This window comes from Arvicola amphibius, chromosome 15, assembly GCF_903992535.2.
Source record: "Arvicola amphibius chromosome 15, mArvAmp1.2, whole genome shotgun sequence".
Lineage (NCBI taxonomy): Eukaryota > Metazoa > Chordata > Mammalia > Rodentia > Cricetidae > Arvicola > Arvicola amphibius.
The window spans coordinates 23,495,356-23,508,757 of NC_052061.1; the positions used below are offsets into that span (position 1 = coordinate 23,495,356).

A 13,402-nucleotide genomic window follows, 5' to 3' on the forward strand; every position below is an offset into this window, starting at 1 on the left:
TAAGAAGCACTGTCAGGTATTTCCTCACAGAAGGCTCAGGAGAGCCCCGTGAGACTGGCATTGGCATAACCCTCACACAAGGAGACCAAGGTATGGGGGACATAGATAAACTGAGTGGCGGTTTTTTATCACAGTAATGAATACCCAAAGTAACCAAGTATTGAACAGTAAATATTTATCCTGACAACTTTGAAGGTCTTAGTACAGGGCCAATCAGTGCTGTACCTTAGGTCCCAGGGTGAGGCGGCATGCATGGCAGCAGAGGAGGGGAGACCAAAAACTTTACTTCATGGTCAGAGTATGAAAGAAAGAGGAGTCAAAGGGGGGATGGTTCCCTCAATGGCCTAAGACTCCCATTGGAACCTACCCCTTTAATGTTCTACCATCTAATAGGACAAAATCGGGAATTAAATTTTTAGCTCATGTGATTTGGAGAAACATTCAAAATGAACCCGTTATCACTGCTTAGGAATACAATCAGTAAATGACAGAATAGAAACAGAAACCACTTCTCCATGACTCCAAAAACCTGTGCTCTTTATCCATAGCCAGAATGCCCTTGGAATGACCTCTCATAATAGCATTGCCTAGGAAATCGGAACCTGCTCTTAAATCTTGCCCATTCATAATTCATATAAGGGCAAAAAAAAAAAAAAACCCAATGGTTCAAAGTAGGTGCCGCAAAAATATTCTAGAAACCATATTTGTCTCTGATCTTCCCCAGGCCTATTTTCTCTCATTCTTTCTTTTTCTAAGAGGCAAGCCATGGACACATGAATCCCTCTTCCATAACAGGGATCAGAGAAACCAGAATATCTTTCGCCAACACCCTGCTGTCTAGAAATACTACCCTAAATTTCCACAGCTTCTATGTGCCAGTGACCACAGGAAATTCCAGGTAGCCCTTCCAGAGTAGTCTGCCCTCTCACCCCGGAGGAAGAAATTCTACAACAGAAGGGCTGAGAAGAGAGTGAATAGACATACTGGCCAGGTTTCCCATTCCATCTCTTACTAGGTCTAATCCTTGTCATTCATTCACGTCTACAAAGATCCTCATATTACATCAAACCTAAGCATTAAAAAAAAAATCAGTAGTCTCTGCTAGACATTCAGGCTCTTCATACTGGAGACATCTCTTGGGTATGTACCCAAAGGATGCTCAATCATACTACAAGGACATGTGCTCACCGATGTTCATTGTAGCATTGTTTGTCAATGCCAGAACCTCGAAACAACCTATATGCCCCAAGACCAAAGAATAGATAGGGAAAATATAAAATATAGTAATTTACAAAATGGAGTACTACACAGCAAAAAAAAAAATAATGACATTTGGAATTTGTGGGCAAATGGATGGATCTAGAAAACATCATACTTAATGAGATATTGCAGACCCAGAAAGACAATTATCATATGTACTCACTCATAAGTGCCCTTTAGACATAAAGCAATAAAAAAAAACTAGCCTATAATTCACAATCCCAGAGAACCTAGAGAACAAAGAGGACAATAAGAGAGACATACATGGATCTAATCTACATGGGAAGTAGAAAAAGACAAGATCTCCTGAATAAATTGGGAGCATGGAAAGGAACAGAAAGGGAAGGGAGCAGGTATTTGATCTCAGGTACACCCAAATAGAGTGGTCAAACAGGGACTTTTATCTTTCTTCTTTAAGGTAGTCTTTTTATTTAGTTTTAAAATTCAACTTTATTATTATGAATTACAGAATTTCCTTATTTTTATGACTGAGTAATATTCCATCATCATAGCTCAGTTTCCTGTTCCACTCATCTTTTTTTCTCATTTTTTTTTATTAAAAATTTCCATCTCCTCCCCTCCTTCTCCCCCTTCCCTCCCCTCCCTTCCACCCATACCTCCACTCCGCCCCTCTCCAAGCCAAAGAGCCATCAGGGTTCCCTTCACTATGTTAAGTCCAAGGTCCTCCCAGCTCCCCCTAAGTCCAGGAAGGTGAGCAACCAAACTGACAAGGCTCACAGTGAGCCCGTCCATGCTGTAGAGTCCATGCTCATCGCCGTTGTCCTTGGTTTCTCAGTCCTCCTCCACCGTCAGCCACATTCAGAGAGCCCGGTTTGGTCCCCTCAAACTTGCTTCCCTCTAGGAATGCCTGCCTCCTGGAGTTGCAGAGAGCAGCAAACAATGGAAAATTGCCTTAACAACTCGTTTGCTGTTCCAGGGAACCACCCCTCATTGTGGACAATCCTCTTCTACTTCTTGATTTCTCTCAGCTCAGAACCAAGTTCTCTTCCTCCCAGAGAACCTAGTCTCCTTGATAAAAGTCGTCCTCCCCAGGCCTTACCCTCAGCGTTTGTGTCCAGATATCTGCAGGCAGAACCAGACAGTGGGCTCTAGCTCTGATATGTTGGGAGTCTTTCTTTGAGCTAACATGGAATTTGGATCATTGCTTCCTGGTGGGAGTCTGGAAGCTTTGACCAAGCCTCTCTGAGAGAGAGAGTCTCCCTGTCTGGGGCTGGTGAGCAAGAATTCCTCTGACAGGCATTTGCCTCTCTTTCTTCCCTCCTCCCTTTGTTCCTTTGGCCACTATGCAAGCAATTAGTGGAACTGAATCCTTAATAAGCCAATTTAGTCCAGCCCACATAGCTATTTTGTTCCTAATAAATCAATTAATTCAGCTCACATTAAGGGGACTGTCATGTTTACAATATCGCAGTCAAAATCTACACGTCTTACTGAGAACTGATGGTGCGGAGTATTTTTAGAGTAAAATTGCATCCGTATCTGAGTGTTGGATGGGGATGCTTTTGTGCCCATGTGTCTCCTGCCATAAGGGGCTCCAGAGCTTAGGCAGGGTCCAGGGAAGAAAACTTCACAGTCCTTTCTGAGTCTTCCTTCATGAAAAGAAACCGAGCAGATGAAAGTCTTTGTGTTTTATCCAAGGGATTTGATGAAGGACAGAAGGATACTTCTGTAGTAGGGGTGGGCTTCTCAGAGCTCTCCCCTCAACCATCTATCCTGGTTTGTTTCTGACAATGTGACGCAAACTAGAGGAACCTCATTTGAGAAAAATAGTGCTTCTATTAGAATACCTGTAAGTATTCTGTATGTCATTTTTTTGAGTGCCGTTTATAAAGAACAAGCCATAGGGAGCAAGACAGTAAGCAGCACTCCTCCACGGCCTCTGCTTCAGTTTCTACCTCCACACTTCTGTCTCAAGTCCCTGATATGACTTCTATCAATAATGAGTGGGACTTGAAGCATTGTCAGATGAAATAAAACCTTTCATCACCAAGTTGCTTTTGGTCATAATATTTTATCACAGCAATAGAAACCTAACTAGGACACCTTCTAACTGATCCCATGAAAGTCAAAATATCTAAAACTTGTCTTGAAATTATGATGAACACATGGACATTATCACTACCTGTAATGCTTCCTTGACATCTTCAATCACTAACAAAGTGAATTTTAGTCTTTCTTAAGTCATACTTGAACTTGGGTTCTAAACACACTTAGAGTAATACTTAGGAACAGATTGGGCCTAATAGCCACATGTATGAGCTAGACTTTGGCAATATTCTTCTAAATAGCACTACTGTATGAATGCTGTGGTGTGGTTGCTCAGTGTCTTAGTCAGGGGTTCTCTTGCTGTGAAAAGACATCGTGGCCACTGCAACTCTTCTAAAAGAAAACATTTCATTGTCACTGTAAGTGGCCCTTCACAGTTCAGAGGTGTGGTCCTTTACCATCATGGTAGGGAGCATGGCCGCAAGCAGGCAGATATGGTGCTGACAACATCTCTATCAGCGGGCAACAGGAAGTAGACTATGACACTGAAGCTTAAGCAAAAGAGACCTCAAAGCCTACCCCTCCAGTGAAACACTTCCTTCAAGAAGGCCACACCTACTCCAGCAAGGCCACACCTTCTAAAAGTGCCTCTCCCTGTGAGCTTATGGGAGCCAATTACATTCAAACTACCACACTCATATACCCCCAAATACCTACTAAAGCGAATGTGTCTGCTCTTCTCTGTGATTTTTGTAGAACAGACCTTAAGAGGAACCAATAGACTTCGATTTTAAGGGAGCTAGTACAACCCTCAGTATATTCTAGAGAACAGCTTCTCATTCTTTTTCTAGTCAAGAAATTTTTATTTGATCTTAAATACCTAAAATAGGTTTCCAAATAAAACCTTAACTAATAAAAATAATAACAATTGTTTTAAAATAGTTCTTTGGTATGTATCTAGTAAAGAAGAAAGCAAATTTTCATAATAATGAGTTGAATATATCATTAGGTGTAGCTTGGTGAATCCTGAAGAAGAAGAAGAAGAGGAGGAAAGATTGTAGGAGACAGAACAGTCAAGGACACCACAAGAAAACCCACAGAAACAATAAACCTGGACTTGTAGGGGCTCACTGAGACTGAACCAACAATCATGGAGACTGCAGGAGACTGACCTAGGCCCTCTGCATACATGTTATGGATGTGTAGCTTGGTGTTCTTATGGAATTCTAACAGTGGGAGCCAGGGCTGTCTCTGTCTTTGCATGCCTTGGGGTATCTTTTCCTCCTACTTGGTTGCCTTGTTCAGTTTTAACATGAGGGGAGGTGTCTAGTCTTATTGAGACTTGGTATGTCATGTTTGGTTGATATCCCTGGGAGGCTTGCCCTTTTCTGAAAGGAACTGGAAAAGAGGTTGATGGGGTGGCAGACTGAGAGGACAACAGGAAGGGGAACTCCTCTGGTTTATATGTAAATATGAGAGAATAAATTAATTTTAAAAAGTGAAATAAAAGAAACCCTCTAATATAATATAATCCAAAATATATTAATTTAATACTTCTGTGTAAAAGAATGATAATAGAAATACATGTAGTCTCTGTTTTAGAACGAAACAATTATACTTTTTAAGAGTAGAAAAATTTGTGTACATTAAAACCATTGTTACTCATAACATACAATACTTTCCATTCTGAGCCCAAGTGGTGCAAGCAGCATTTATTGGCATTGCATGGCATAATGATGTGCACACTATAAAGTGCCTTGCTGTGGCTTCAGACTCAAGGCTGCAGTGTGGTAATACGAAGCAAATTAAATGGGCTATGCCAGAAATACCTTGGATCCATTACACTTTAGACTGTCAACTAATTTTTGGTCATTGTTCATTTTGCTATTGCCCTCCCCCCTCTCTTTGTGTGTGTGTCCAAATAAAGTTATGGACCACAATTTAAGGAGTAAGTTTCAAAAGAGAGTCTTAAAATGTGAAATGATTTGGAGCCCTGCCAGGTGAAGAAGAGTAAAGGGTACAGACTATTTTTCTAGAAAAGGAGAAGCATGTTTGGGCATGAGGAGTCTGCAGAGACACTGTCCTCAGCAAGGTTAAGCCAATATGATGGTAGCCTATCTGTCTTCCCATGTGAAAGAGATGGGACTTATTCAATGGTTACTGCAGTTAGTGAGTGTGAAAAAGATGGAGGCAGCTGACTAGCTTACATTTATATCCACACCCCTTCTAGTAGCCTCAGCTCGCAGGTGTGGGAGCCAGAGACACACATTGTACTGGAGATGCCAAGAAGAGGATCCATATTATCACTCCTCCCTCTATCCCGGTCAGACTCTGGGAGCTTGGCCCAAAGCTAGCTGTGAATCTCTGCATCTGCTTCCATCAGTTGCTGGATGAAGGTTCTATGATGACAGGTAAGAGAGTCATCAATCTGACTACAAGGAAAGTCCAGTTCAGGCACCCTCTTCAATATTGCTTAGGATATTAGCTAGGGTCACCCTTGTGGATTCCTGGGAATTTCCCTAGTGCCAGATTTCTTGCTAGCCCATAATGGTTTCCTCTATCATGATATCTTTTTCCTTGCTCTCACCCTTTGTCTTTGCCCCATCTCGGCCATCCCATTACCTCACGTTGTCCTCTCTCTTCCCCCTTTCCTTTCTTCCTTCCCTTCCACCTTCCTTTCAAAGATGTCAAGACCATGATGGGGATACACACAGAAACAGCTGACCTGAGCTAGTGGGAGCTTACTGACTCTGACTGACAGCCAGGGAACCTGCATAGGACCAAACTAGGCCCTCTAAATGTATATGGCAGTTGTGTGACTGGGGTAATCTGAGGGGGTCACTGTCAATGGCACCAGGATTTATCCCTACTGCTTGAACTGGCTTTTTGGAGGCCATTCTCTTTGGAAGGATACCTTGCACAGCCTAGATAGAGGAGGGAGGGCCTTGATCTCGCTTCAAAGTGATACGCCAGACTTTGTTGACTACCTATGGGAAGGAAGCCTTCCTCTCTCTGAAGAGTAGAGTGGATGAGGAGGAGGGTGAAAGGTGAGAAGGAGGAGGAAGGGAAGTGGGAAGAAGAGAGAGAGAAGGAACTGGGACTGGTATGTAAAATGAGAAGAAATTATTATTTTCTTTTTTAAAAAGGCACGAACAGTGTGTGGCAGGGGCGAGAATCCAGGTAGAGCGGCACTGTAGAGTTGTATTTAGTGGAATACTCCTCACATGTGAAGTATTTTCTAATAGTTCATCTCCTCACTCGAGCTATGGTCTATATTTCTTTGCCTTCTTTGAAAAACAGCTTGAGCTAATGAAAAAAAGCGTGAGAAATCAGAAGGACAGCATGTTGGCAGGCGGAGGCTGTGATGGCAGCAGCAGGACTTCCCTTCGAGCTCACTGTGTTTGGTGCCCTTGTCGAAAGTGCTGAACAGTCAGCGTGGATGTATCTTGGCATTGCGCTGAGTATTAGACTACGGTATAGGCGTCTGGGATCATTTCCTCCAAAAACAGCTCACAAAGTTTTGCACCCAGGCTACCAGTTTTTGAAAGACAGTAGCATCGCACATATGAGAAAATACAATAGGGCTTTTTTTGGTAATCTTTTCAATTCAGTAAAAATTTAGTATAAGGCCTATGATTTCATGCAGAAGGCATATGAACTTTTTAGAAAATTAGCGTTTTCTGGTAGAAATTTATTTGGTCAAAATATCCCCAACCCCATGCTTCTGGAACAACCTTTTATTCTTTGGAGAATCCTGCTTTTTCTTTTCTTCTGTTTTTTTTTCTTCTTAATTTTTAATCATTATCTTTGGCTAAAAGATGAATTTAATTGCTTCAGTTTCACACATTGTTTACGCAAATAATTCAAATTTTGTGAACTTCATTAAGATAAAAATCTAATTTACTTGCACACATCTAAAACTTGCCACAGATAATACTACACTTACCAATTAGTTGTGTTTCTTTTATATTTATCTTAGACTACAGATAGATTAGTGTGGGTTTCCAAAAATAAATTAGTGACAGTGGAAAAATTAAGAAAGTTTTCCCTATATGGTTACGTTGTAGGAAGACCTGTAGAAATGTGAACTCTCTTTTTGTTTTTCCCTGGACTTTTTCAAACACATACACAATGTAATATGTTCATATTCATCCCTGCATTACTCTCTTATACATCTCCCATCTTACTGATTAAGTTCTCTTCCCAACTACTTCCTCTCCCATATTCATTTTTTTCCTCCTCCATTAAAAAATGCTGTGTATCCCTAGTGGCTATCGCAGGCAGTGGGCCATGAGTCCCAGGTGTGAGACCATGCTGCAGGTCTCAGAAGGCTGGTCCCAGGCAGCGAGCCATGTGGCAGCGGCAGGCGAGAGACAGATGGATAGGCATGCCATGCAGGGTGAGGTTGGATATTTACTTAGTGAGTTATGGGAGTATGGAAGGGAAGGGGGAGAAGGAGAACAGCAGAGAGAGGAGAGAGAGAGAGAGAGAGAGAGAGAGAGAGAGAGAGAGAGAGAGAGAAGGGAGAGACAGAAGCTGCCTCTTCGAGAGGGAGAGGAAGAGACTCAGGCTGCAATCAAAAAGAAGATCTGCCGGTCTTAGCAGACAGGGGAAAGAGCAGGCATGGCTTGTCTCTTAAAGAGACAGAACGGATAATTACACACCGTGTGTGTGTGTGTGTGTGTGTGTGTGTGTGTGTGTGTGTGTGTGGTTAAGTATTGTGTCTGTCACTACAACTTTCTGTTACTGTTGCAATACACCTAAGAGAAGCAACTAAAAGCTTGCAGAGTTTATTTTGGTTCATGGTTTTGCTTTGATAATGAATGATTCTAAAATATCAATTACTTTGCAATCAACTTGCCTGTCTGGGATAGATATGTTCTAAGGAGACCCTCGTACTCGTACTCCCTTTTTGACTGTCACACTATTTAATGATGGGCCGCAAGAAGTTCCTGGTAAATCTGCTGGGAGAAGAAATGAAATGCCTGGAGGCATCCAAACAGGAATTTGTTTCCTGGAAAAAGATCTGTCAGCTGACCCTGCAGCAGAGACCAATATGGCAGGACAGCCCGGAAGCTGAGACTGGTGGGGAGAGACCACACCTGCCAGGCTGTTTAGCTATGCACGCTTTCTGCATTCTATTTAAACCCTACTATCAAGTTAGGAACCTTGAAGACAGATTTGGGTGAACTCCCAAATCACTTTATCCCTCTTTTCAGTGTGACTACATTAAACAGATCTTTTTTTGCTCTTCTCTGTTAATTTGGCTCCTTTTAACTACCTTATTGGCTGAGTCAGGGTTGTTGGACACAAGCTAACCTATGTTATACCTACGTTGGGTAACAACTTCAACCAAATGTTTCCTGCTTATCTCCATTACATATTCACAATGGATTAACCTAACTAGATGGTCTCTCCTCCATCTCTTATTCTTTTAGTGACCTGGGTATATCAGGAAACCTCAGTCTTGGCTTCCTGGATCATGGCAACACTAACAGAAGAGACTTGTCACTTCATATTCCATAGGACAAACTAAGTCACAAATACGGTATCAGTCAGTTGGGTAGAAAGGCAGGCAGAGGAACACTTAGTCACAGATTATAATTCAAGAAGAATCCAAGAGGTATTTATAGTACATCAAGCCATTTTGATTAAACACTTCCTAGAAATATTTTCTTTAGTCTGATTGTCTCCTCAACTACTTGACTGCTTTAGCTACCATGGATTTTACCAAATCACCAATATTTCATCATTTGCAATTATATCTTTGGTTTTTGGTAATTTCATATTATTTGTCTATAAATGAAGTTTGGAAAACTGAAATAAATTATTTTAAAGTCAATTGTTTGATTTTCAAAAGAAATCCCAACATTTTCTTTTTTATCACTCTAAGAACTCTAATAAAAACAGGTACAAAAATCAACAGGTGACTAGCCACATCTGGGTGACATTTATAAGAATATTTCCCTATAATTTGTGATCAGTAACTCTGAAGTCCATATTGAGATGTATTTTATAACTGGATATAAGTATGCATCATAGTTAGCATGCTCTTGGTCCACTGACAGGTTGTTTTGACCAATTCTGCTCAGTTATTGTGAGTTTGTTCTTGTGCTATTGCCCTGCCTCATCTCATTCTTTTTATTTTATTTTTATTGGGTGAGTTATGGATTTTTATAGCCCCACCTCAACAAACCCCCAGCATTTTGGGTTGTGCCTGTCTTAGGTTGGTCTGCTGGACAGGCTCTTACCCATCTTTGACTATTAGTACTCAAAAGGTTGGGACCCGAAATGTCTCAAGAAATCAGAAGCAAGGGGAGACTTTTAGAAGAACTATAAATTTAAACAACTTCCTGTATTTGCACTAACCAAGCAAGGACTGCTTCCCTTGGAGGTTTTGGTCCAGTGTGCTCCATAGCCTTTACACCTGGAGCGTTGCCTTGTTCACCCACTGTAGTCAGGATCTTAGCTGTAGGAGACACTTCAGCAGAAATATTAGAGCCAACACCACCCCTCCCATAAGGCACCATGCAGCAAGTTTAGAGGGGTCTAGCAGAGATTTTATGTGATCCCATACTTGGCCAAAGAATGTGATAGACAAATCCAATTACTCAACTCGTGGCGAGTTAAGTTGCATAGGTTCTGATTAAATGTTTATAGCTGGAGAAGGGTAAGCCAGGTAAAAACTTGTGCAAACTTTGAGGGGACAAGTGATATTGCTGACGGAGGAGCCTAGTCTGTTACAGCAAAGCCAAGGACACTGTCATAGTCATAATTAGGTGGTCTACTCTGTGGTTGCCTGTTGTTAACATTCCTGGCAGCCTCATATGAGACCTGATGTGAGATATGTGCCAGAGGTGTCTTCTGGACTATAAAAGTCTAAAGAGTTTGCATACTTTTGGAGAGAGACTCCTTTTGGAACTTTAATTTTGCAAAAAGATAGTATTTTTGCATGCTTGTGTGGCATAGCTGTTATCTGAGAAAATATTTCCAGGCTCTGATTAGGTCATTTCTAATACCTTAAAGACCACCAATAACTCCCCTAGTTGTACTGGTCCAGGATTTGGTTGGGTATAGGCCCTTTCCTTATAATTAACTTCCATTATTATTAACCCCAAATTAGTTTTATTGGCATCTGTAAAGGCTGTAGTGGTCTGGGGGTTGACATTTTTTGATGATGTGGAATAATATTTTATCTGTAACTTCAAAAGGGTGGAGGGGCAGAAAGCCATTTGTACTGAGGGAAATGATTATCCAGTGTGACCATACTGGACTTAGAAATTGTTTTAAAACAGACTTCCTCTCTGAGTGGTTTGTTGTTTTTCCTGGCTTTGCTTATGACAATGTCTCTACAGTCTCTATCTATAACTGTAACTCCTGGGTCAGGGAGTATACTAAATACCAGAAGCAGCAGCTGACAAGGACAACATCACTGGAGCCTCCAGACTCCACAGGGATGGGAGGCACCTGGAAGTGCTCAAGCATAAAGAAAATGGACTGGAACCACCGATGTGAACCCAGCACTGACCCTCCTCATTCAGTGAGAAAAGCAGGTGTTTCACCTTGCCCTGGAAATTGAAAGTGAGGACATATTCACCACATCTTGTCTCACTGTGATGTACAAGGATGATACCATGGGAGCCAGTGACTCCTTCCAGCACTAACTGGGCAGCTTTGAGTTGAGAGAGCAGGCCATGGAACCAAAAATGTCCCGAGAGGGGCTGATCCCCCTCAGCACTCTGTGACTCCTCCTGGAACAGGAATGACCCTGGTTGCTTCTGGAGCATCCAGGGCAGGGGAGGGGGTTGAGAGGGGATGAACTGTCCCTGCTGGGGATCTCTCCTCAATGGGAATGCTGGGGAACAACTCTGGAGGAAGAAATTCCATTGAGTCAAGGTGGGAGGCAGCAATGGAAGCAGACCTGTGGGAGAATAATGCTGATAGCCAGATGGAAAGTCTCCAATAAGGCCCCTGCGACAGGTGATGATTACTTTTGCTGGGTCTCAGCAGCAGATCCTGGCTGGGCAGACTCTCTGAATGATTCAGACAGGGCAACTCCAGGCTGTCTGTGTTATTCTTTGTGAGGAAGGAAGACCCAGGGGCCAGGGGAAGGATCATGAGACTCTCAGGTGGGTTTATCTCTCCTCAGGGGATGTCATCCCTAGTCAATCCCCTACCAACTATTCTAGCACCACCAGAGGAGTTGGAGTTGCTGTTTCCACCAAGGACTGGAGGACCTGGTGTGGTTGGTCTTCAGAGGTCCAGCTGGGGGAGGAAGTATCACCAGTTTCTCACCACTGCAGGGTGCCTCCTACAGAATCTCTGATTGAATGACCCACTGAACAGAAGGAAAAGCATTTCTTGAGCTTTGATTTTTAAGGACCATGTAGAGGAGGAAAAGACTGAGGAAGGAAGGGGGCCAACTAGGTCCTCAGAAGATAAAGATGGACCCAACACAGACAGGGACCCGCCCACCCTGCACTTGTCAAGGGACAAGTCTTGTGGTGGTGTAATCTCCACACCAGGGTTCAATGGTGTCAAGTCAGTTGGGGAGAGTGAGCCTGAGGGTAGGGCCACCTCAGCTTCAAACTGCAGCAGGAAGAGCTCTGCAAAATGGTAAGACAAGGCAACTTCTGCTCCAGGCTCTGCATGTTACAAGTAGGAGGTGAAAACCAGCAAGATCCAGGGCAGCAGCCCTTGTATGGGACTCAGAGAACTTTTGCCAAATTTGGCGATGGGGTGGTGGCAGTGCTAGAGGAGAAGGGAAGGCCCCATCCTCTGGGGAAGGGCCACCGTTCCTGATGGGCTCCAGTAGAATCCTGTGAGGAGGGGCAGCAAAGAAGAAAGTGGTCAGAAGACACAGGGTGAGCGCCAACAACTGCATCTCCATCTCTGTTCTCAGCTCCAGGGTCAAGCTAGTGGAATTAGCGGCCATCTGAGGAGAATGTTCCATTCTGGGAAGGAAAAGGGAATTCCACCTCAGTTGAACAGCCTTTCCATGAATTAAGAGACGGGCTAACACCCTAATAGCCTTTAACGGGTAGTCACGTAACCACATTAGTTGAGAAGAGAGGCTAGGAGAAGAAGTCCAACAGTGCACACTCCGAAGTGTAGGAAGGACTCCCTGTAAAGCAAGAGAGCCTTCAGACAATCCTGGAGAGTGGTCCCTGGCGAAAGTCATCAGTTGCTCTCAGGCCACACAAGGACAAGGACAGAAGGGTAAGTAGTGTTTGCGGATCTATAGTGAGGGACTCAAATGGTTTGTATGCTCACACAGTGTCTCCAGACACTATGTCCTGGATAGTCAGTCCTGATTTGGAGGTACCAGGACAAACTGCATCATGATGAAGAGTTCCTAACCAAGAAGATAAACAAGGGAAAGAAGAGAAAATGTAGGGATAGGAAAGAAAGCCCCAACTCTCCAAGGGCTTAGAAAATGAAAACAGCAGCCAACTCACGAAAAACAGCCAAAGGGGGCAAACTCAAGATGCCTACGGAGAGTCAAATGAGGACAGCAGCTGGGGGAAGCAAGCAAGAAAGAAAAATCCCCAAAAGAGGGTAAGAAGGACCAAAACACAAGCAAAAGGAAAAGGTCCATGTTGGGTGCCAGTTGCGGGCTTGTTATTGCTGTCTATTGTATGATCCTCATTTCCCAGGGGGCAGGAGGTGAGAAGACACAGAGGCAACAACAAAGACTCTGAGAGATTGTAATACAGAAGCTCTTTATTGTGGAAGGTCAGGGGTTTTTTTTTGGGGGGGGGGTAGGGAAATTAAGCTTCCGCAGGAACGATTTTGGTTGTTCTTTTTGAAACTGGCAGTTGCTCATGGTGTGTTGTGATTGGCCAAGTTTGTGCATCATTAGTTATCATGTTTTGGTCCGCTGACAGGTTGCTTTGGTCAATTTTGCTTATTTATTGTGAGTTTGCATGCCCTTGTTTGTGCTTCCACTATTGCCCTGCCTCAAGTAGCTTTTTCATGAACAAGTTTCCTTTGTAATCCCTGGGAAATGTTTCTCTTCTCTGTAGGCATGCTACTACCATGCAAAAAATCACTATGGGGGTGGTGTATGTTTAGGTTGATGAAGGCTAAGATGGTGGAGCTTGCTAATTTGTACTTTGAATTCTTATTCTCTACC

General features: G+C 43.0%; 1 pseudogene; it reads right to left on the bottom strand.

Annotated features, from left to right (window-relative positions):
• Positions 1 to 10,629: 10,629 nt before the first annotated feature.
• LOC119801707 lies at positions 10,630 to 12,220 on the bottom strand (annotated as a pseudogene).
• Positions 12,221 to 13,402: the final 1,182 nt, after the last annotated feature.